Source organism: Canis lupus, chromosome 5 (assembly GCF_003254725.2).
Source record: "Canis lupus dingo isolate Sandy chromosome 5, ASM325472v2, whole genome shotgun sequence".
Lineage (NCBI taxonomy): Eukaryota > Metazoa > Chordata > Mammalia > Carnivora > Canidae > Canis > Canis lupus.
Genome location: NC_064247.1, coordinates 7,225,129 through 7,247,034, shown reverse-complemented (window position 1 = coordinate 7,247,034; position 21,906 = coordinate 7,225,129).

The window sequence follows — 21,906 nt, the reverse complement described above, 5'->3', positions numbered from 1 at the left end:
GTTTGCTACTTCTCTTCAGATTCTTCTGATACTTTCCTTAGTCATTTACCCTCCGTTTATTTTTGTAGCAAAAGACCTCTTGCTTGACTCTTGTCAGTTCCTAGGAAACTTTTAGGATTTGTCTTCCTCTGCCAACTCCGCCTTCTACCTCAGCATACATCTGATATTGGACCACAGGTTGGATATCATGCTTAATATTAGTTTTCTCAGAAACAACAAACCCTAACCCTTTCTGGCCTTTATCCTATCAAGCTTCTATCATATCATACACAACTAAAACACATTTGGTCATAAAAATCTCAAATATTGCACCAGGCCCAGATAGGCTCATTAGTAATTTCTACCAAAAATTAAAGAAAGAATTTAAACTGATTCTCTACAGAGGAAAGGGGCACAGAGAATACTTCCCAACTCATTTTATAAGACACCAGACAAAGACATTACAAGAAAAGAAAATTAAAGACAAATATATCTCATGGACATAGATGCAAAACTCCTTAATGAAATACTAGCAAATTGAATTTTAAAATGTCTAAAAATTATATACCACAATTGAGTAAGATTTATCCAAGTCTGCAAGGTACAAGGCTGTTTCAACATTTGAAAATCAATTAATATAAACCATCTCATCAACAGGCTAAAAAAGAAAAAAAAAACATGATATTTGAACAGATACAGAAAAAGTATTTGACAAAATCCAATATCCATTCATGATAAGAATTCTTATAAACTAGGAATAGAGGGGAACTTCCTTAACTTGATAAAGAATATCTACAAAAAACTTGTAGTTAACATCCTACTTAATAGTGAGAATAATAATGGTACTTCTTCCCACTAAAATAAATGAGAATGTCCCCTCTTGCCACTCTTTTCCAATATTGAGTTGGAAATTCTAGCTAATGCAATAAGGCAAGGAAAGAAAAGGAAAGGAAAGGCATACAGATTGGGAAGGAAGACATAAAACTCTTAATTCACAGATGACATGATTGTCTATGCAAGAAATCCAAAAGAATCAATTTTAAAAACCTAGAACTAATAAACAATTATGACAAGGTTGTAGAATTCAAGGTCAATATACAAAAGTTAATGATTTTCCCATATACCTTCAAGTAAAATTTGAAACTAAAAAAGGAATACCATTTATATTACCACTTCTAAAAATGAAATACTTCTGTGTACTTCGAACAAAATATATACAAAATTAATATGAGGAAAACTATAAAACTAATAAAATCAAAGAACTAAGCAAATGGAGATATATTCCATGCTTCATACAATGGAGCAAAGGTAGTCTTTTCAACAAATGATGCCAGAACAACTGGACATCTACATGCAATACAATGAATCTAGACATAGATCTTATATCCTTCATAAAAAATTAACTCAGGATGGATCATAGACCTAAACAAATAAAATCATAAAATCCTTAGAAGACAACATGAGAGGAAACATCATCCATGAGTGAATAACTAATAATCTGGACTTCATTAAAATTAAATTTAAACTTAAAATTAAAATTAAAATCTTCTGCTCTGTGAAAAACAATGTTGAAAGAATGAGAAGACAAGCCACAGACTGGGAGAAAGTATTTGCAAGACACATGTGATAAAGGACTGTTATTCAAAATATACAATGAAGTCTTAACACTTAATAAGAAAACAAAAAAAACAATTAAAAATGGGCCAAAGAAGATTCATCCATGAAGGCAAGAGAAACAAAAGCAAAAATGAACTATTGGGACTTCATCAAGATAAGAAGCTTTTGCAAAGCAAAAGATACCATCAACAAAACTCAAAGACAACCTACAGAATGGGAGAAGATATTTGCAAATGATGTATCAGATAAAGGGCTAGTTTGCAAGATCTATAAAGAAGTTATTAAACTCAACAGCAAAGAAACAAACAATCCAATCATGAAATGGGCAAAAGACATGAACAGAAATCTCACAGAAGAAGACATAGACATGGCCAACAAGCACATGAGGAAATGCTCCGCATCACTTGTCATCAGGGAAATACAAATCAAAACCACAATGAGATACCACCTCACACCAGTGAGAATGGGGAAAATTAACAAGGCAGGAAACCACAAATGTTGGAGAGGACGTGGAGAAAGGGGAACCCTCGGCACTGTTGGTGGGAATGTGAACTGGTGCAGCCACTCCGGGAAACTGTGTGGAGGTTCCTCAAAGAGTTAAAATTGGACCTGCCCTACAACCCAGCAATTACACTGCTGGGGATTTACCCCAAAGATACAGATGCAGTGAAACGCTGGGACAACTGCACCCCGATGTTTATAGCAGCAATGTCCACAACAGCCAAACTGTGGAAGGAGCCTCGGTGTCCATCGAAAGATGAATGGATAAAGAAGATATGGTTTATGTATACAATGGAATATTCCTCAGCCATTAGAAACTACAAATACCCACCATTTGCTTCGACCTGGATGGAACTGGAGGGTATTATGCTGAGTGAAATAAGTCAATCGGAGAAGGACAAACATTATATGGTCTCATTCATTTGGGAAATATAAAAAATAGTGAAAGGGAATAAAGGGGAAAGGAGAAAAAATGAGTGGGAAATATCAGAAAGGGAGACAGAACATAAAGACTCCTAACTCTGGGAAACGAACTAGGGGTGGTGGAAGGGGAGGTGGGCGGGGTGTGGGGGTGACTGGGTGAAAGGCACTGAGGTGGGCACTTGACGGGATGAGCACTGGGTGTTATTCTATATGTTGGCAAATTGAACTCCAATAAAAAATAAATTTATAAAAAAATGGGCCAAAGACCTTAACAGATACTTCACCAAAGAAGATATATAAATGGCAAATAGCATATGAAAAGATGCCTCATATTATATATCATCAGGGAAAAGAAAATTAAAATGGCAATGAGATACCACTCTAAACCTGTTAGAATGGCCAAACGCTGAACACGGACGACATCCAAAGCCAGTGAACATGTGGAGCAGCAAAAACATACATTCATTGCTAGTTAGAATGAAAACTGATCCAGCTACTTTGGAAAAACATTCTGGCAGTTTACTATATGATCCAACAGTCATGCCCCTTGGTATTTACCAAAAGGAGTTGAAACTTATGTCCACACAAAAGCTTTCACATAGATATTTGCAGCAGCTTTATTCATAATTGCAAAACTTGGAAGCAACCAAGATGTCCACCAGTAGGTGGGTGGATAAATAAACTGTGGTACATCCAAACAGTGGATTATGATTCATCACCAAAAGAAATGCTCTATGAAGCCATGCAAAGACATGGAGGAAAGTTAAATGCATATTACTAAATGAAAGAAAGCACTCTGAAAAGGCTACACTGCTGTATGATTCCAACTATATGGCATTCTGGAAAGTACTAAGCTGAGGAGACAGCAGAAAGAACAGTAGTTGCGGGAGGCTGAGGGGAAAGGGAGAAGGATGAAGAGGCAAAACAGGATTTTTAGGACAGTGAAAATATTCCATGTAATGCTATAATGGTGCATACATGTACACATGTATAGTGATACACTTGTCCAACCCATAGAATGAACAACACCAAGGAGCTGTAATGTAATATAAACTATGGACTTTGGGTGATTATGATGTGTCAGTGTAGGTTCATCAGTTATAACAAAATGTAGCATCTTGGTAGAGGATGTTGTTAATAGAGGAGACTAGGAATGTGTGTGGGGCAGGAGATATATGGAAAATCTCTGGACCTTTCCCCTAATTTTTCTGTGAATCTGAAATTGCTCTAAACAATAAAGGTATAAAAATTAAATATCTCTATCCATTCTGACCATTTATTAGAAGTATCTTTACTACTTATGTGTGTGTGTGTGTGTGTGTGTGTGTGTTTCAGTGCAACTTGTATGTGAATGTAGAGATCACACGCAGAGTCATGTGGATTTACTTGTTTTATATCTGCCCTGGAGTATGTCATTGAATATATAACACAAAACTAAAATTATTTGGAATGGATTATAATATCAAGACTCTCTTAGGAACACGGTCTCATATCTTATTATCCTCAGAGCTTAAATGACTTTCCAATTGTCTGGTTTAAAGATTTTATACTAACATTTAAATATATATCCTCTTGACTTGCCCTGAATGGATACAGAGAAAATGACACAGAGAAAATGATCACAAAACCTACTCATTTATTCAAGCATTATTCTCTTACAGGCTTGAATGCTGCCTTGAAATGTTGTTTCAGAATGCAGAGCATATGCAAACCCAATTGAAGAATTCTTTCCTATACAGTGTTCCTACCTTCGGTACATAGAATGCTTTGGATATATTTCCCAGTTGTATTTTCTTCCTTTCAGAATCTGTGCAAAATATACTTGGTCACTCACATTTTGTTTTACAAACACAACCTAAGAGAAGTCATCTTTTTTTCTCGTCAGACAGAAGTGTATCACTACAGTTATTAACGAGCTGCAAAGACCAGACCAGGCGACAGAGCTTTGTATTTTGACCAGTATCATTTTGAGAAAATCCATAAGAGTTTTTGTTTGCCTTTTTTTTTTTTGAGGGTAGTTGTGTCTGTTTGTTTTTTAAGGGTAGACGACTGTCACTAAAAGAAATAAACCCTGGCAGGAGAAATAGATGAATATTTCAACCTGGTGCTATTTTGCTTTCGGCCCAGAAAGGCAAAACACATTTTTGCTAATAGATTTTTTTTTCCCTCCTGTCACATGTACTGCAGGTTATAGAACGCAAATTATGGTAAATCTCCTGCTCTTTGCATTAGACACAAATAAACAAAAAATGCCAACCAAACAAAAGAATATGATTTATAATTCTCTACAATTGCATCTCTTTTCAGCAATATATAATCATACTGCTTCTCTCATTTTACAGCTTAGGAGGGATGGGTGAAATCACTTTTTTTTTTTTACTTTTGCTGATAAAAAATAATAAGTAGAATAATAAAATCCATCCATTTTCCTGAGTGTATTGTAGAGAAAGAGCAAAATTCTGTGGCTGTTTATTAATCAGTTGGGTTTGTAAATGCAGGGTATTTGACTTAAGCTCAATCTGCTCCCAAACAAATATCCCCACAGCATGTTATGTATTAAACCATTTTTCTCAGATTAAAATCTTCCAAGTGGAGCCTCCAGGGCTGTGATGATTCAGGATCCTGAAGGCTGACTGGAGACTTTTTTTCTGATGGAAAGGGCATTTTCTTCTTACTGCCATTCTCCATGGCCACCTCAGGCTCATCAGATGTCCAGAGTCTCTTTGTGCCTTCACTCCGGAACCTACCTAGAGAGGGAGTGTTGTGATTTCAACTTCCACGGGAGGCTCAGCTATCTGTAGCAAAGTTGGGGGTGACTTGAAAACAAGATCAACTTTTTCACTTCACATTTTGTAGGCTATTCATTGGACAGATTTTACTCAGGGATTTGATACATTGTCTACCTTGCAGAGTATTCAATCTATCAACCTATCACGATTCATCCTTTCATCCCTCCAATCATCCACTCATTCATTCATTCATTCATTCATTTTGTTCATCCAGTCAAAAATATTTGTGTACATACTGTATGAAAAGTTACATGGGGGTTACCTGGGTGGTTCTGTGGTTGAGCATCTGCCTTTGACTCAAGTCATGATCCCGGGGTCCAGGAATCGAGTCCCACATCAGGTTCCCCGCAGGGAGTCTGCTTCTCCTTCTGCATGAGTCTCTGCCTCTCTCTGTGTCTCTCATGAATAAATAAATAAAATCCTTAAGAAAAGTTACATGAGCATAGCAAGGAAACACATAGATAAAGTTTATATTCCCCTGAAGTTTAGTTATCAATGTGGGAGACCAACAAACAAACACATGGACAAATAATATTTTGTCTCTTTATAGATTATGCTGATATTATGAAGGCTATAAAGAGAATGGTGAGAAAGAGAATAACTGGAGAAAACCATTTGAAATGAAATGGTCAGCAATGGGCTTTTCAAGAAGGTGCTGTCCAAGTTGATTTTTGAAGGAAGTATCAGAATTGCATGAAAGCAGGAGGAGTCTTTCAATGACACAATGTCACTACTGTCAATTTCTAAGGGTGGGAAAGAGTCTGCATGCTCAGAAATAAAGGGTAGGCTGTGGAATTCAAACATAGTCAGTAAAGAGTAAAGCATAGTTAGATAGGAAGGAAAAAGAAGTAGGCTATGGAACCAAGTTCGGATTTTATTTGAACGGAGTAAGGTTGAGAAGCTTTAATTAAAAGAGTGATGCAATCATATGTATAGTTCTGAGTAATCACCTTGCCTGCCTTGTAAATTGATGTAATAACACAAAAGTAGATCAAGGAAATTATCTGAAAATCTATCATAGTAATCTGGAGAAAAGGAGATTAATGAAATGATCATGAAATTGTAGAGGATTGAAATACATTTTGAAAGTAAAACCAAAAGGGGTGTCTGGTGCCTCAGTTCGTTAAGCATTAGATTCTTGGTTTCAGCTCAGGTCATGATCTCAGGGTCTTGAGATCAACCCCTCCTCCCCATCAGGCTCCATGCTCAGCCCATAGTCTGCTTGGGATTCTCTCTCTCTCTCTCTCTCTCTTCCTCTGCCTCTCCCCCTGCTCACAAACTCTCTTTTTCTTTTCGAAATGAGTAAGTAAATAAAACCTTTTAAAAAAAATGAAGTAAAACCAATGGGATTTGATGATGGAGGAAAGGTAGAAAATAATTGTATAGTATATTTATGAATGACGTAACAGTGGTATTTGGGTTGAAGCACTGTGGTGGTATTTTTTGATGATAAAAACTGGATGAGGGGCAGGAGGAAGATATTTGGATAGGGGTAGGTTATCAAAAGTTACATATTGGACAAATTCTGCTAAATTTACCTCTTATGATGTCCAAGTGAAAATGTACAAATCTAGTACTTGTAGAGGCCAGCATGGAAATTTGTATAAAGAAGTCATCAGCATAGACATAGATATAAAGACATCATGCTGAGCACCAAGGGAGAGAATGTGAATAAAGAAGGGAAGAGGGTACATCATGCAGATCTAGGTCAACCTATTAAGGCTAGATGAAGAAGTAGCAAAGGGACAACTGAGAAGAGGCACCAGTGATGTGGGAAACAAATCAGAAGAGTTTGTGGTCACAAAATCCTGGAAAATAAAGTATTTCAAGAAGGTAGAAGTGGTCAACTATATCAAATCCTAAGCTGGCAACAGGTACTCAAGGGCTTTCAAAAAAGTCATTTTTCTGAGGTTGGGTAGGATAAAAGTCAGATGGGAAAAACTTCAGAGGAAAATAGTAGAGACAGCAAATGTAGACCACTTAGGGGCGGTCCAGGTCCTTTGTTTAAAATGAATAAGAGCTCATACTTTATACTGAACTATATTTGGAATCTAAGTTATAGTCTCTTTAAAATATGGATATTGGTATTTCTTACTTTATATAATTATTTTTAAACTTAATTTAGGTAATATATCTGGGTTACTTATAATACTGCTTGGCATAAATAAGTACCCAATAATGATGCTGAATTGGGACTTTTTACTGAGCACCTAGAAACAATAGAAATTCCAAAATGAGAGGCCAGTACAGTATGAGGCATGAGCAAAGCAGGATTTCTCTGAAAGTGTGTTATGAATCTTCAATTCCCTTTGCCCACAGAGCCATTTCAGAGGAGTCAATATTTGGGAGGTTTTGGTGAAGAGAATTTTTGAGAGAACCATGGGAATGCTACAAAAGCTCCCGTTGGCCCATATGTAGAGGCCTCCTTGAGAAAAGGCACTGGTGTGTCTTTAGCAGTGGTGGTGAGCCAATATCTGACTCTCATGTAGAATCTGCAGAGTAAGAGAGGAGGGCTACTGAGTTGCTTTGGATAAATGAGAGCTGCAGGTGCCACATGAGGTCCTGAACTACATGCTGTAGGCCCTGCAGATTGAGAGGCAGTCTGCAGCTGTTAAAACTCCAAAAGACTGTAGATTCCAAAGAAAAGGTCTGTGGAAAGAACTGATGAAGACACCTGTGCTTAGCAGAAAGCAGCAGCTGGAGAAGTAGAATGCAGCATTGGCACCCTGGGAATCATAGTGCAGGAGCCCAGCAGGAGAGACTCTTAGAACTCAGGGAAACAGCTACAGTCCATAGACACAACTCACACATCTACCACCTTAAGACTGTTGAGTGAGGTGATAACTTTTCTATGCTTGTAAGTTTATGATTCCTCTCCTCTCCCCATTCCCTCACCTGATCCCCTTGCAGGGTCAGTAGGACACCAAGCAAAAGGACAGAAGCAGTGGGCTACCCTGCTTTCCCAAATGGCAGGCTGGTCACCTGCCAGAGATAGCAGTGGGTCAGGGGGCGGAAGGGAGAGAAGTCTGACCTTGGGGAGGAGATTGAAATGTTGATTATCATACTGGATTGGATTTATTTGAGTAAACTGACCAGTCTCTGTCTCAGAGAGCCTGATGTGAATGCATCTTCCTCAGGAACTATGGCATCTTCTGGAGGTCCTGGCGTTAGCAACTGTGTGCCATACAGCTGAAGTGTGTTGGGTCTTAAGTAGACTGCCTGAATTAGGATCTCCCCATTTACCAACTAGAGGCCTCAACTGGTTATTTCTCTTTTCTGTGTCTGTCTTTTTCACCTGTAAAATGGGAGATAATCGTATTTTCTACCTCCTGGCATCTTTATGAGGATAAAACAAATTAATACATGTGGAAAGTTTAGAACAATGCTCATTAAAAGGAAATAGCTGATAAACAGTACCTATTATTTTTACTTTTGCCAACAGCATTTGACAGAGACATGTTAGTAAAGCATCCTGTCATGTCTCATTACATTAATAGGCTAAGGAGGATTAGGCAGAGATTTCAGTGAATTAAAGTCACAATGCTGGATAATACAGAGCTAGGGACCAATCTAGGAATAGGTCACTTTTATTAGGTGTGCACAGTGGGCAGATAGTGGCTCATGGCAGTTCCAGAGCTCTCATATCTCCCATTGAGCCCAACATATCCCTACCTTCAAACTCCAGTCCAGATCACATAGATCAATTCCAATTTCCCTTCCCTCCCAGTGCATTTCCACATTCACTCAGATTTTGTTCTTCTACTCACCACTTCAGTCCCTGATCCAGAGGACCCTCTCTCTCTCTCTCTCTCGTGCATGTGAGCAGGGGATCAGAAAGTGGCAGAGGCAGAAGGAGAGAGAGAGAATCTCAAGCAGGTTCCATGCCCAGCATAGAGCCCCACACTGGGCTGGATCTCATGACCTTGAGATCATGACCTGGGCCAAAACCAAGAGTGGGACACTTAACTGACTAAGCCACCCAGGTGCCCCCAGAAAACAGTCTACCTACAGGTAGAGACCTGAGACCATGCCTGTTTACCAGCAGTACTTCACGCTATTACATGCAATTCTCTGACTCACTGTGCTTGTTGACTCACAATACATTTCCTCCAAACACTTGAAGCTTCAGAAGAGAGGCCAATGGCTAGAGTAGTGGTTTGGGAATTCAATTCCCCTTCCATCTCTATAAATAGCAGCTTTAATTTGAGGCTAGGACCCTTTCCTGTGGAAACCCAGCACTCTCATTGCCTATAAATCAAGGCTGTCAATCTTCCCCGCTGTCAACCTTTAACCAGAGCCAATTGCACAGGGGTTTGTGTTGCCCACTTCAGTGTCCTTGGGCTATTTCCTTTCTGGTTTGTCTGGCCTTGGCTAAAAGTTCTGGACTCACATTCCAGGCAACATTAAACTTCCTTTCCCATACACGTTCATGCTCACAAACCCTTGGAATTTGACAAATTGTTTCAGTTCCCACCAAAGCCAGCTAGCTTGGCAAATCCATCAGACCTGCCAGCATTTCACAGAGTGAGTTTAGAGGGGAGGATATCTTGTCTCAACTGGTAGCTTCTTTATAGGCAGAATGCCCATAAATTTGTAATGTTTTAAGTCCAATGAGTGCTAGCATACTGTAGGTGATAACTATTTGTTATTATTATTATTATTATTATTTGTTGTTGTTGTTGTTGTTGTTATATTTTGGGATCCTATCAAGAAATGCTCTGAAATACATTTTAGAGGCATCATCCTTCACTGTATGCTATACTTTGCCATTTTACTCATGGCCCAGGCACATTGTATTTAGTACCTACCAGTTGACGTAAATGCATTTGGTAAAATAATTCAACAAACTCATTAAGTATTTAGAAAGATATTATGTGAAGACATTGTGATAAGCCAAGAGGGGATACTAGCATGAACAACCTAAGATTCCTGTCCTGCAGAGAGGTATAATCTAAAAGATGAGACAAGTATACAAGTAGTTAGGAACAAGACTTGAGTAGAACCAGAATCCTCAAAGTTACAGGTGGAAAGCTCTGTCAGTTCAGCAGAGGAGGCATGAGGCACCATGACTGGTCCTGAGAATCAGTAGAGCCTCTTTAAAGAGGGGACATTGGAGCTAGACCTTAGAATATGTAATGATCTTAACCTGGGATGGAAGAAGACCTCAGGGGAAGGAACAGCCTCGGTAAATGATTATTAATAAATTTTCCTTTTTAAGGGGGAGAAGAATGAGTTGGAGTGAGTCAAGGGTGGTTAGGGGAGAAAAAAATAAAGACCCCCCCCTAGACTTAGAGAAAACAGTTCTCAGCCACTGACACTATGTGACTGTAAGTCACCAAAGGACACAGGCCCAGCCTCATCTATAAAAATAAAAACTGAGGTTCAGCATCTTGTCTAACATTTTGTTTTGTTTTGTTTTGTCTTGTTAAACAGTGTTCTTTGTGCTCTCTAGTTGTGAGGTGTGCCTATACAGTGGTAACTGGAATATCTTCTTTATTTAATAAAGTAACTTCTCATCCTTCTCCTTTAAATTGCAATATTTGTCTTGGGCCAAGGTTACAGGTTTGAAAGAGCATGAGCACTGTTAAACTTGGCTTCAGCAAAGCCACCCAACATTGGACTCTTCAATGAGACCTTTATCACAGAGCAGGCTGACCTTCTCACTGGTTCGTGAAGAACTTCTCTCTTTTCACCTACTCACTAGTTCCCATGCTGGTAGGATGCTCATAACATCCACCCCACTCCACCGCCCTGCCCCAGCCAGGATTTTTCAGATACAACTCTAATTTCATCTTCCTTGTGAATCCTCATTTATTTCTCTAGACCCAGGATTCCTTTCATGTCTGATTACGTGGATAAGCTATTTTCAATCCCAGACTATTGTGCTTTGGGAATTGTCATTGTTATATTGCAGTCTAGGAGCACAAGACTTGCATGCTTCTTGGTGGGCCATACTCCATGCTTGCTTCGTCGTGTCAACAGTGACTTATTGATTCTGGAGCATCATTGTAAAAATGCTTACAGATAAATTATTGCATCATAGAAATAGTAAGATTTTCCCAAATTTAAGTGCAGATTCAATAAGCAAGGAAATTTCTGTTTGTTTTGTTTTTTGTTTTTTTATCCAGACTTGTTACTCTGGAGAGTCATCAGCCATTTTTTTTAATTTATTTTTTATTGGTGTTCAATTTATTAACATACAGAATAACCCCCAGTGCCCGTCACCCATTCACTCCCACCCCCCGCCCTCCTCCCCTTCTACCATCAGCCATTTTTTCCGGATACGACTTGGCACATTTCAATCTATGGGAGGAGAGGAAGAAAAAGAGGGATCAGACAAATTTTCCAGGAAGTTCCTCTTGGTGTTCTAATGTCATGTGCCCTTACTATGTGGAGATACTACTGACCCTCCTTCCTGGGATGCTCTACTCTGAGGGTTTAAGTCCACTGAAAAGAAGCAATCAATACTCCAGTACTTTTGCAGATTTTCAATTAATGAGACTCAACCTTATCAAGTTTATTAAATGAGTTGTGGATAAGAGGAAGACAATAGACAATTAGACAAAATAGTGGGGTATGTTAATTGAACCCTGTATACAAAATTCAGAAACCCTGAATCTGGAAGTTCTAGGGCTCTTCTGAAAATTTATCTTTCTCATGGGGTGGAAAGACAGAGTGGCTGCTAACAATCCCTGCATGAGTTTTGTGCCTGGGGGAAACCGCAGAACTGTATCCCTGAAAACACCTAGTGCTACAAAAATATCTTTAAGAATTTTTAATACATATTTAAGAAAGGAATTAGTTCCCCTGAATGAGGCATAATAAGCGGTGAAATTTAGCCATGGAGTCTTGGCCCTAATTTATGGTAAGTGGACAATGATTGATGTCAAATTGCAGAGGAATACCTAAGAAATTACCTACCACAGTCACAAAAATATCAGAAGAATTTATCATAATTAATGGTATTGCTCTGAGAACCAAAGGAAGGGTGAGGAGTTTGCATTTCTTATAAAGTGCTGACTGTATTATTTGCTTCAGGTAATAATTACAGCACCCAGGCTTGCTAAATGGCAACAGTTAACATGCAGAGGTGGTAAACAAGGCTCTGGCAATAGGCAGGCTCAGTTTAATCTTCAACCTGAATGTGAGCTGTTTCTATAACATATAATGTGTCAGTTAGCTCAGCCCTCTTACGTTTTAGAGGACCAGAGGTTAGCAGGAGCAAAATAATGCAAATCCCTAATTCCATCCCAGTCACGAGTTGGGGCTGTTCTAAAGAGATCTTTCAAATATCAGAATAAAGTGACAACTTAAATAATGACTTCGGATTTCTAGAATTTCTATCACTCAGGACCTCAGAGCTTTGCATATCTGGGAGGTGGCACACATTTTTCAGATGCAAACAAAATGGGAGAGGGCCATTGCCATATTCTGATTTCTTCTACATGTCATCTGAAGTGCTTTGAATTCAATCTCTTATTTTAAACTCATAACCATCCTGTGGCAATGGAATTATTATTTCCATTGTACAAATAAAGAACTGAGGCAAGGGGACATTCAGTAAATGTGAGCTAGGTTACACAGCTGAACAGTGACAGCTAAGATTAGATCCAAAGACTGTCAGGATCCAGATCCCAGGATCCTTTCATCCTCCCATTCTAGAGAGATTAGCTGACTGCCAAGCACAGGGCTATTGTTTCCTTACTCTCAGAACAATCTCTTCATTGGCACTATTTCTGCCTTACTCTTGAATTATGACAGAGCCTGTGGAAGTCTTCCTTATGCTACATGACTCAGAGCCCTTATTTGTTAAATGTGATAAACACCCTCATTTGAAATATCAGAAAAATCAGCAGAGTAAGTATGCCAGAGCAATGTGGTAAGATTAATACTGTATTACTGCATTGCCTTGTGTATCTAATATTTGCACGATAGGCAATTTGAGATTTCTTTCTTTAGGAGTGGCTGATTTGCATTGATTCAGTCATATTTTACCACTTTATAGACATTGGTCAGCTGTGTTCCTCCATTGTTATGGGTGGAAGGGCATATTTTGCTATGGCCGTGGTACACCTAGGGATCAAGTTGGGGAGAGGCACTGACCCTCACTAACCTCATTAACTCACTAACTCACCAGGTCTTTGGAAGAGGAGCTGCTGGCTTAGGCCAAAATCTATCTTGGGACTTTTTTGCTCCAAGTGCATGGGGCCTACTCACCCGGTGCTGATGTTAGTTGGAATTATCCACAGCCCTTCCAGAATGTTCATATATTGTTCACAGGCAGAGCTGTGTCATACTTAGTAACAAACATCTCTGTACATGTGTGCATGACCTGAAAGGCTGGTGAGGCCCATTGTTTCTTCACAGTACAGTCCGTTTATTCTCCAAGGATGCTACTATTTCCTGACAACTGCCAAGGCTCTGGGATTGCTTCTCCATCTGCCATCAGAGTACTTTGATCATTTGTCCACTGATGACTTATTCTGTCTGTGTTACTTTATTGTCATTTTCCAATAGACTGTGAGTTCCTTCAGAATAAGAATAGGCCCTTTTTCACTGAGTTTATTGCCTTCCACATGATCTGGCACCTAGTAAACATTCAATAAATAGCTGTAGAATGAATGGAAAGGGACAAGGCATGGTTGACTGGATGTCACTGGCATCAAATCCATGAGCCTGGCCTTATTATCTTAGTGCCCTAACCATCAGAGCTAACCAGCCATGGCCAAGAGACATCAGTCTAATTCCCAAGAAGAACAAGTTCTGAGAGCAACTCCACAGATGTCAGAAAATTGGCATCCTGTATAAAGTTAGAATTCATTCACTGCAGTAAAGGGCTGCCTTGCGTGTTTCCTTTGCTAAGTGTACTTTGGTGTGAATAATGAGTAGAGATAACTAAATGACAAAGTAACTTCACTTTTAAGGTTTTCCCCCTAAGGAAGTGGTTCTATTATTTTAAGAGCTGCTACTACTGTCATTCTGACTGTTGTTTTGTTTCTCTTGTAGATGTCACACAGCTCCTTTAATGGAGCGTACACTAGATGCAGAGAGTTGATAAACCTAATGACCAGGAAAAGCACTGTTGGCTTTCTTGACTTTGGACTGACTTCCAGAGGCTCGAGCCTGAAGAAAGTCAGGCAGAGTTTAACTTTATTCTTAGCATAACTTTGCCAGAAGTCTCCCTAGAAGTTTAGAATACTGGTCGGGGGAAACACAGACCTCCACAGGGGATGATATCCCACCAGAAAGGTGACTTGGCTTGCTGAGCTCCCAGAGCTTACATGTGGAGTAGTCAGTCCCGAAAAGAAATTGCACTTGATGTTCTGTTATATGATGACAGGAATAGATGTGTTTGGTAAGGGGGCAGAGAGAGAGAGAGCGAGCACAGGAGAATGTTTGCCTACCAACCTTGCCAATTCTGTTTCCCATGAAGCAGGATCAGCTGAGAAAATCCTACAAAATATAGTGGAAGGACTAGATAGACTTTGGATGTGTTTTCTAATTCTGTCCCTACTGCTAACTGTGTGGCTTTAGGTCATTTACTTACACTCTCTAAGCTTCAGCTTCTTCACTTATAAGATAGAAAAAAACATTATCTGTGGCACTAGGTTGCAGTAGGAATAAATAAAACAATGTAGGTAAATTCATATTAAATGTCTATCAAATAACAGGTACTCAATAAATCTTTAGTTTTTTATACCTAACTAGAGTTGTGAATACTCAATTTTGTATCTTTGAAGCCTTGAATAATTTCTCTTGCTTTTATATATGATTGGCTCCTATCAAACTCTACAAAGGAAGAGTCTCTTCTGGGGAGCTTTCTTCACCCTTCAGACCAACTTCCTCTCCTTCCTCAGTTTTGTTATCATACAGATATCATATGCCTGTCTTAAATTTGTTTTGTTAGCACAAGAATATTATATGCATGGCCGGGTATTAAAATTATTTTTGCACCTGCCTTTATTTATTGTGTGTTTTTTGAAACAATAGCCAGTCATATTCCTCTCTGTGACCTAAGGTAAATAGTTAGGGGTTGGGTTCTGAATATTCTGAATCATAAATAAAGATACATAAAAAGGCAGCTTTGTACTCTTGTTATTTAATTTAATATGGAAAAATGTGAGAATGTGGAATTCTTTTGATAGAGCCTGGGATGGTATATTGTTGGGGGAAGTATTATTAGAGGATAATGTGATGGTCAGGACCAAGGGCAGCCAAACCAAAGACAGTATTTCCATGAAACTGAAACTCTACAGAGCAGATGGTATTATCACTACTGAAGGGAGATATTCATTCATATCAGACATTAGATTATTTTTTTAAAATGGTAAACTAAGAGATATAATTTAAACTAAGAGATATAATTTAAAAAGTGTCCTTGAAAAATAACTCAGCAATAGCTCTGGATAATTAAGTGAGCCGAATAGAGGAGTAGGAGGCATAAGGAATGAGTTAAGTGGATTCCATCTGTGATTCAGGTGATGAGGCTATGTGGAGAGAAATAGGGGGTCCATCTGGGGTCCTGGGGCTTTGTATAGGAGTACCATTGTTTTATGAAGAAATAAACACACCTGTGCTCTGAGTTTGCCAGCAAAGCCAATCTGTTTCACATTTTAAACTCAGCTCAATTATAAAATCAACGGATCCCTCTGGAATAAAAGTGTGTCAGGACCACATCCCCCTTCTCTAAATTACTGTAAATAATCCAATACCAATGCCCAAGCTAGAGCTTTCCTCGAATGCATGTGGCTGCAGAGCCTGCCAGCCTGGATGGTGGCATCATGATCTTTACCTGGTTCCCATCTCATCCCATTGGTCAATACCTAGTATATTTAATAATCTAAATTCTGTAGCAAAACTAAAATGAATTAATAAAAAGTTCTAGAAATTTTTAATTGTGTTATCTTTGATACCCTGAAAAAAGCAAAGACAGGCAAAAGTCATTATATGAATATCTTCTGTAAAAATAAACAAAGAAGAAAAAAGCCTGTCACATAATTTTTCTGGACTTTTCAAAGTATGGAAAAGTTATTGTGTATGTAGTGCTTGTGGACGTGTGTAAAAGCAGTGAACCTGGTGGTGGTGGTCTCTGGGCCTGGAACTATTTACAAACAACATGCATTTATTCCAGCTTTCATTTAGCGGTGGCTCAAAATTTTTGACATTAGTTTTTCAGTGAGTTTTTAAAGGCAACTTGATACTGTGTACTTGTTTGTTTTCCCCCAACATAAGGTGGCTTTTGAAAGGTTAGTTCTAGGTCTAGTTCAGTGGTGTGTCCCTAATGCTTCATAAAGAACCTGGAACATTTTAGATTGCCAATAAGTGATTGGTAAGTAAGAGATGAGAGGAGGCGAATGAGAAAGACAAAGGAAACATAGATAATTAAAATCTTCTGATAATTCCTAAAGTTTATTTGTACTCTTAGGAGCAATTATTTGTTGAAAATTTATTCCTTTGTGCCTCATGATCCATAATAAGTATTGATAGTCTAAAGAACTAAGGGTGGCATTCAGACTAAATTTCACTGGTAGATAGTCTGGTAACCTCTGCTGAGCCTTTGTAAGAATAAACACCCACTGCATGTCCATCTCCTGATTTTGTAAGATTCAGAATATGAACTAACTACTCTACTTCTCTCAGTTGAGCCTCTCAAATTTCCACTGATCCTTCCTACCCAAGACCATCTTCCATACTTGGTACTATCTAGACCCACCAGGGCAGGGCATAGAGTTCCATGTTTCTTTCCACAGATAGACAATGTCTTTCCATGATAGACAATGCTCCCATCCTTTGTTATTGTATAAGCCACAAAGGTCCAGATATGTTAATTTCAATCAAAATTATGGAAAAGCAGGGTTAATATTTATTTGTATAGTAGTTATATATATCTGCAGTGATTGGCTGATCAATTGAAGTATAGTCAGGTATTGCTGGAAGTACCTATTCAGACTATTTTTGGAATCAGAAAGTCAAAGAGTATGAGATCAAGGCCAGACTTCCTCATTAGCCAAATTATTTCGATGTTATTAGGAGTCGTCCCACACAGTAACCACTAACCACATAGAGATATTAAAATTTCAATGTAAATGAGTTAAAATTAAATAAAATTAAGAATTTAATTTTTCAGTCTCATCAGCCACATTTCAAGTACTCTATAGCCGCATGTGGCTAGAATCTACCGTATTGGAGATGGCACCAATAAAGAACATCATCATTGTAGAAAGTACTATTGCCCAGTACTGTAGAACCTATGTTCTTTGGAAAATTTGAAAGAAAGAGATAGATATTTCCTCTAGGAGGCCACCACTAGGATTTTTTGTTTGTTTGGTGTGTGTGTACGTGTGTGCGTGTCTGTGTGTATTGTGTTTTGTACTTGTAACATCACTGGAATTAAGAAACAATTATTCTACTACTTGCAGATGATTGTTTTATGATGTTTAAGACTTCTTGTGAATGGGGCTTCTTTTGAATTGGTGTATAAATTTTGGAACTACCCAACATAAAGGTAGAGACCTATGGTTAAACAAAATTATTCTTACTATTTTTTTCTCTTTCAGATCACTCTGCTGTGCTTTTCTTTTCTTTCTGTTCAAATATTTGCATTGTTGAGCCTTGAGACTGAAATTCCACAGAATGTAGAGCTGCTTTTGCCTTCAATGTTTACAGTAATGGACAAAGAAATGGCAGGTCAGTAGCAAGCATATACTGGGGCAAGTGGAACCTAGACCATAAATTATAAGATCTCTTATGTATGAGTAAAACTCTAGTGGGGTCATGTGGCCCAAGCCCAAATGCTTATTAAATACATAGAAGCACAACACCTGAAAAATATTTAGCTATATGGTCAGGTCATGAGTAACCAAGAGTTCCCATTTCTTCTTTTCTCACCTATTCTCTTTCTTCCTTTTTCATTTGTCCCTCTTCCAACCCTATCTTCCTCCTTCCACCCCTAAACACATATTGACTGAGTGTGCATGAGATTCCTGGACGAGATCAGTGGACGAACACAGTCCCTATTCTCATGGAACTCATGGTCATGGAAACAGACAACAAAAATACTTACACAATGAATTATTCAAGAACATGTTGATAAGTACAATAAAGGAGGAGTGCAGGATGATAGACAAACACAAAACACTCATAACTAGGAGACCTGACTTGGACTCATAGAACAGAGATGGAAAAATAATGAATCTGATATTTGGTCCACTCTTTGTTAATTAATTCTTCGCACATGGCAGACGAGGTAAAGTGTGCCATATAAACCGTATAAACATATGGCATTGCTGATGTTTCTTTTATGGTGACTACGCCTCTCTGAGCCTTCTGGCCCCAATTTCAAATCTGGTCTCATGAAGCTGTTCTCAGAGCAAGAGTTAAGAATTACTGCAGGTGAGAAGAATAGAAGACAGTTGGGAATGGATGAGGAGTGTGTGTGTGGGGGTGCTACTGTGAGCAATTTTCTATAACACAAAAATAAATTTGTTCTACCAAGGGCTCAGGAGGGGAAAGGTGAGGGCACACACATATTTCTTTGTTGGCATTAATGTTTTCTTGGCAGCTTTGTTACTCTGGACCTATCAGTGTCAACTCATTGATCCCGACTTAGCTTGTTGGCTCTCTCCACTGGATTAAAAAAAAAAAAAAAAGTTGCTAAATTATATCAGATCCCTCGATAAAATATATTCAGCTGTCTCCATTGCTGTGAGATTCCCCTGGCTTCTGTGGTTACATTATAAGTTGTGCATTTTTTCTCTATTCATCTCTTTTATCTTCCTTTGTTATTGCATCTCTGTCTTCTATCTCCATCTTGCTCAAATTCTGATGATAAGGTATGGGCTGTTAATTGCTGATGCCTATGAAATTCTGAACGCTTCCTTATTATAGAGTTCAGGGTCTTTGATGACATTTAAGAAATATGATAATGTGTTAAAATATATGTAACATCTTTCTGATTTTGTGTGTGTGTGCACATATGGTTAGTCTTTTCTCAAATGTGCTCATGCAGTGTTACTTTTGGAATGCAGTTGTCTCCTCAAAGTGGCTATCAAGGGAATTAGGACTCAAATTAAGGATTATTAAAAAGACATTCACACTGAAATATGTTATTACTGCAAAAGCTGTTCTTGCATTAGCAGAATGAAGTTAGTGAAACAACTGGCATTTACAGCGGAGGCTCTAAATCAAAATTCTGCAAAGCATTCCTTTTTTCCACTCCAATAACATCTTCTCCTCCAGTCCTGTCACCATGAACTTTGGCAGGCACCTCATTTTATAGAACACCAGGCAGGCTTAGAAACCAGTAGAATGTTTGACTGTTTCCCACATTTGCCCCAAATGCTGGCTATTTCCTTTTAAGCTTTTGGGGGAATTGGCTCAGCAGGGACTTGAGCTCTTGCACACTTGATCTGTTGCAGAATGTCCAGGCAGGTATTCGATTTGCAGTGTGGTATATGTTGGATCTACTAGATGAAAAAGACAAACGCCTGATCTTTAAGAGCAAAAATTTTGCAGCTTTTTCTTTCTTTCTTTTTTTAAAGATTTATTTATTTTGAGAAAGAGCTGGGAAGAGGGGCAGAGAGAGACAAACAGAGAGAGAGAGAGAGAGAGAGAGAGAGAGAAAGCTCAAGCAGACTCCCTGCTGAGTATGGAGCCCAATGTGGGGCTGGATCCCAGGACCCTGAGATCATGACCTGAGCTGAAACCAAGAGTGGGATGCTAAATTGACTGTGCTACCCTGTAGCTTTTTCTACTCAGTCTTCTTCCTGTATCTCTAACCTACTTGTTGGTTCAAATATCACTAGATCTTTCTGCTGGCAATCTGGACCCAGACCTGGCTCTTCTCACTTCTCACTTTTCCCTTTGCAAGCAATATCACAAACCTACCAGACAGAATGGCTTCTGTTAACCTACTAAGTCTTTTTTGAATCTGTTCCCTCCTCCACTGTTCTTCACCTGCATGCTCCTTGGTCTGTGTCATGCAGTCATTATTTCTTGCCTATGTCTCAACCATTCTCATCACCTTCAGTTTCAGCCTTCCCACTCTGCTTCTTCTTTTTTCAAAGAACCTATCCACCACAATGCAGAAGATGCAAATATCATCATCATCATATGTCTTTTATCAGGAATCCATTACTAATTTGGGGCACCTGGGTGGCACAAGCGGTTAAGTTTTCAACTCTTGGTTTCTGCTCAGGTCATGATATCGTGGTCATGAGCCCCTCCTCAGGCTCCATGCTCAGTGTGGAGTCTGCTTAAGATTCTCTTTCCATCTCCCTTTGTCCTTTCTGCTCGTGCTCTCTCTCAAATGAATAAATAAATCCTTTTTTTTTTAAAGTCCATTAATAGTTTTACCATGGGTATAGAAGTAAGCTTAAACATCTTAACTTGGCATTAAAAAACCTCCTGTGTGATGATCTTTGCTTACTTTTCAGGCATCATCTGAGTTCATCTTACCTCTGAATTATATGTAGTTTTTCTGTGGAATACTTTATCACAACATAATCTCTCTCTCTCTCTTTTATATTTGCACACACATACACTCTTTCTCTATCTCTGGCTGGCCAGATGACTCCTTTTAAAACTCAAGAATTGTTGCCCAGAGGAAGTCTTCACCCAAATCCTGGGTCTCCAGACTGAGTTGGGGGTCCCTCATCTATGCTCTCACAAAACTACATTCTTATAAAAATAACACCCCCAAGCAGTTTTTTTTTTAAATAGCTTTATTGCGATAGAATTCATATCATGAGATTCATCCATTTAAAGTGCATGATACAATGGTTTTTGGCATTTACACTGAGTTGGGCAACTACTACAATCAATTTTAGACCATTTTCATGAACCTGGAAAGGAACCTTATACTTGCTCATTAATAGTCATCTCCTATTTCCCACCATACTACCCAGCTCCAGGCAACTACTTTCTATTCTATTTCTTGTTTCCATAAATTTGCCTATTCTGGATTTTTCATATAAATAGAATTATACAATATATGCCCTCTTGTGGCTGACTTCTTTCACTTAGCGTGAGGTTTTAAAGGTTCATCCATGGTCGGTCATAGGCTATGTCTTATTATTTTTAATTCCTTTAAACTTTAAATATTATACTGTATAGATACCCACATTTAATTTATCCATTCATTAGTTGGTTATTTGGGATACCTTCATTTTTTTTGAATATTATGAATGGCTCTTCTGCTTTTCTGTGGACATAGGTTCTTAGTTCTCCTGGGATATACTCAGAAATGAACATATTGGTTCATGTAGCAATTCTGTGTTTAATATTTTGAAGACCTGCCAGCCTGTTTTCCAAAGGACTGCACCACTTTGTCTTTTCACCAGCTGTATATGAAGGTTCCAATTTCTCCTCCCCCTGACAACACTTTTTATTACCCCTGTTTTTGATGATAAAAGAAGTAGTGAAGTGGTATTTCATGATGGTTTTGATTTGCATTTCACTAAGGGCAAACAGTGTTGATAATTTTTTGTGTGTGCCTATTGGTTATTTGTATATCTTCTTTGTACAAATAGCCATTTGGATTTTTTACCCATTTTCAATTGAGTTGTCTTTTTATTATTGAATTATACAAATTCTTTAT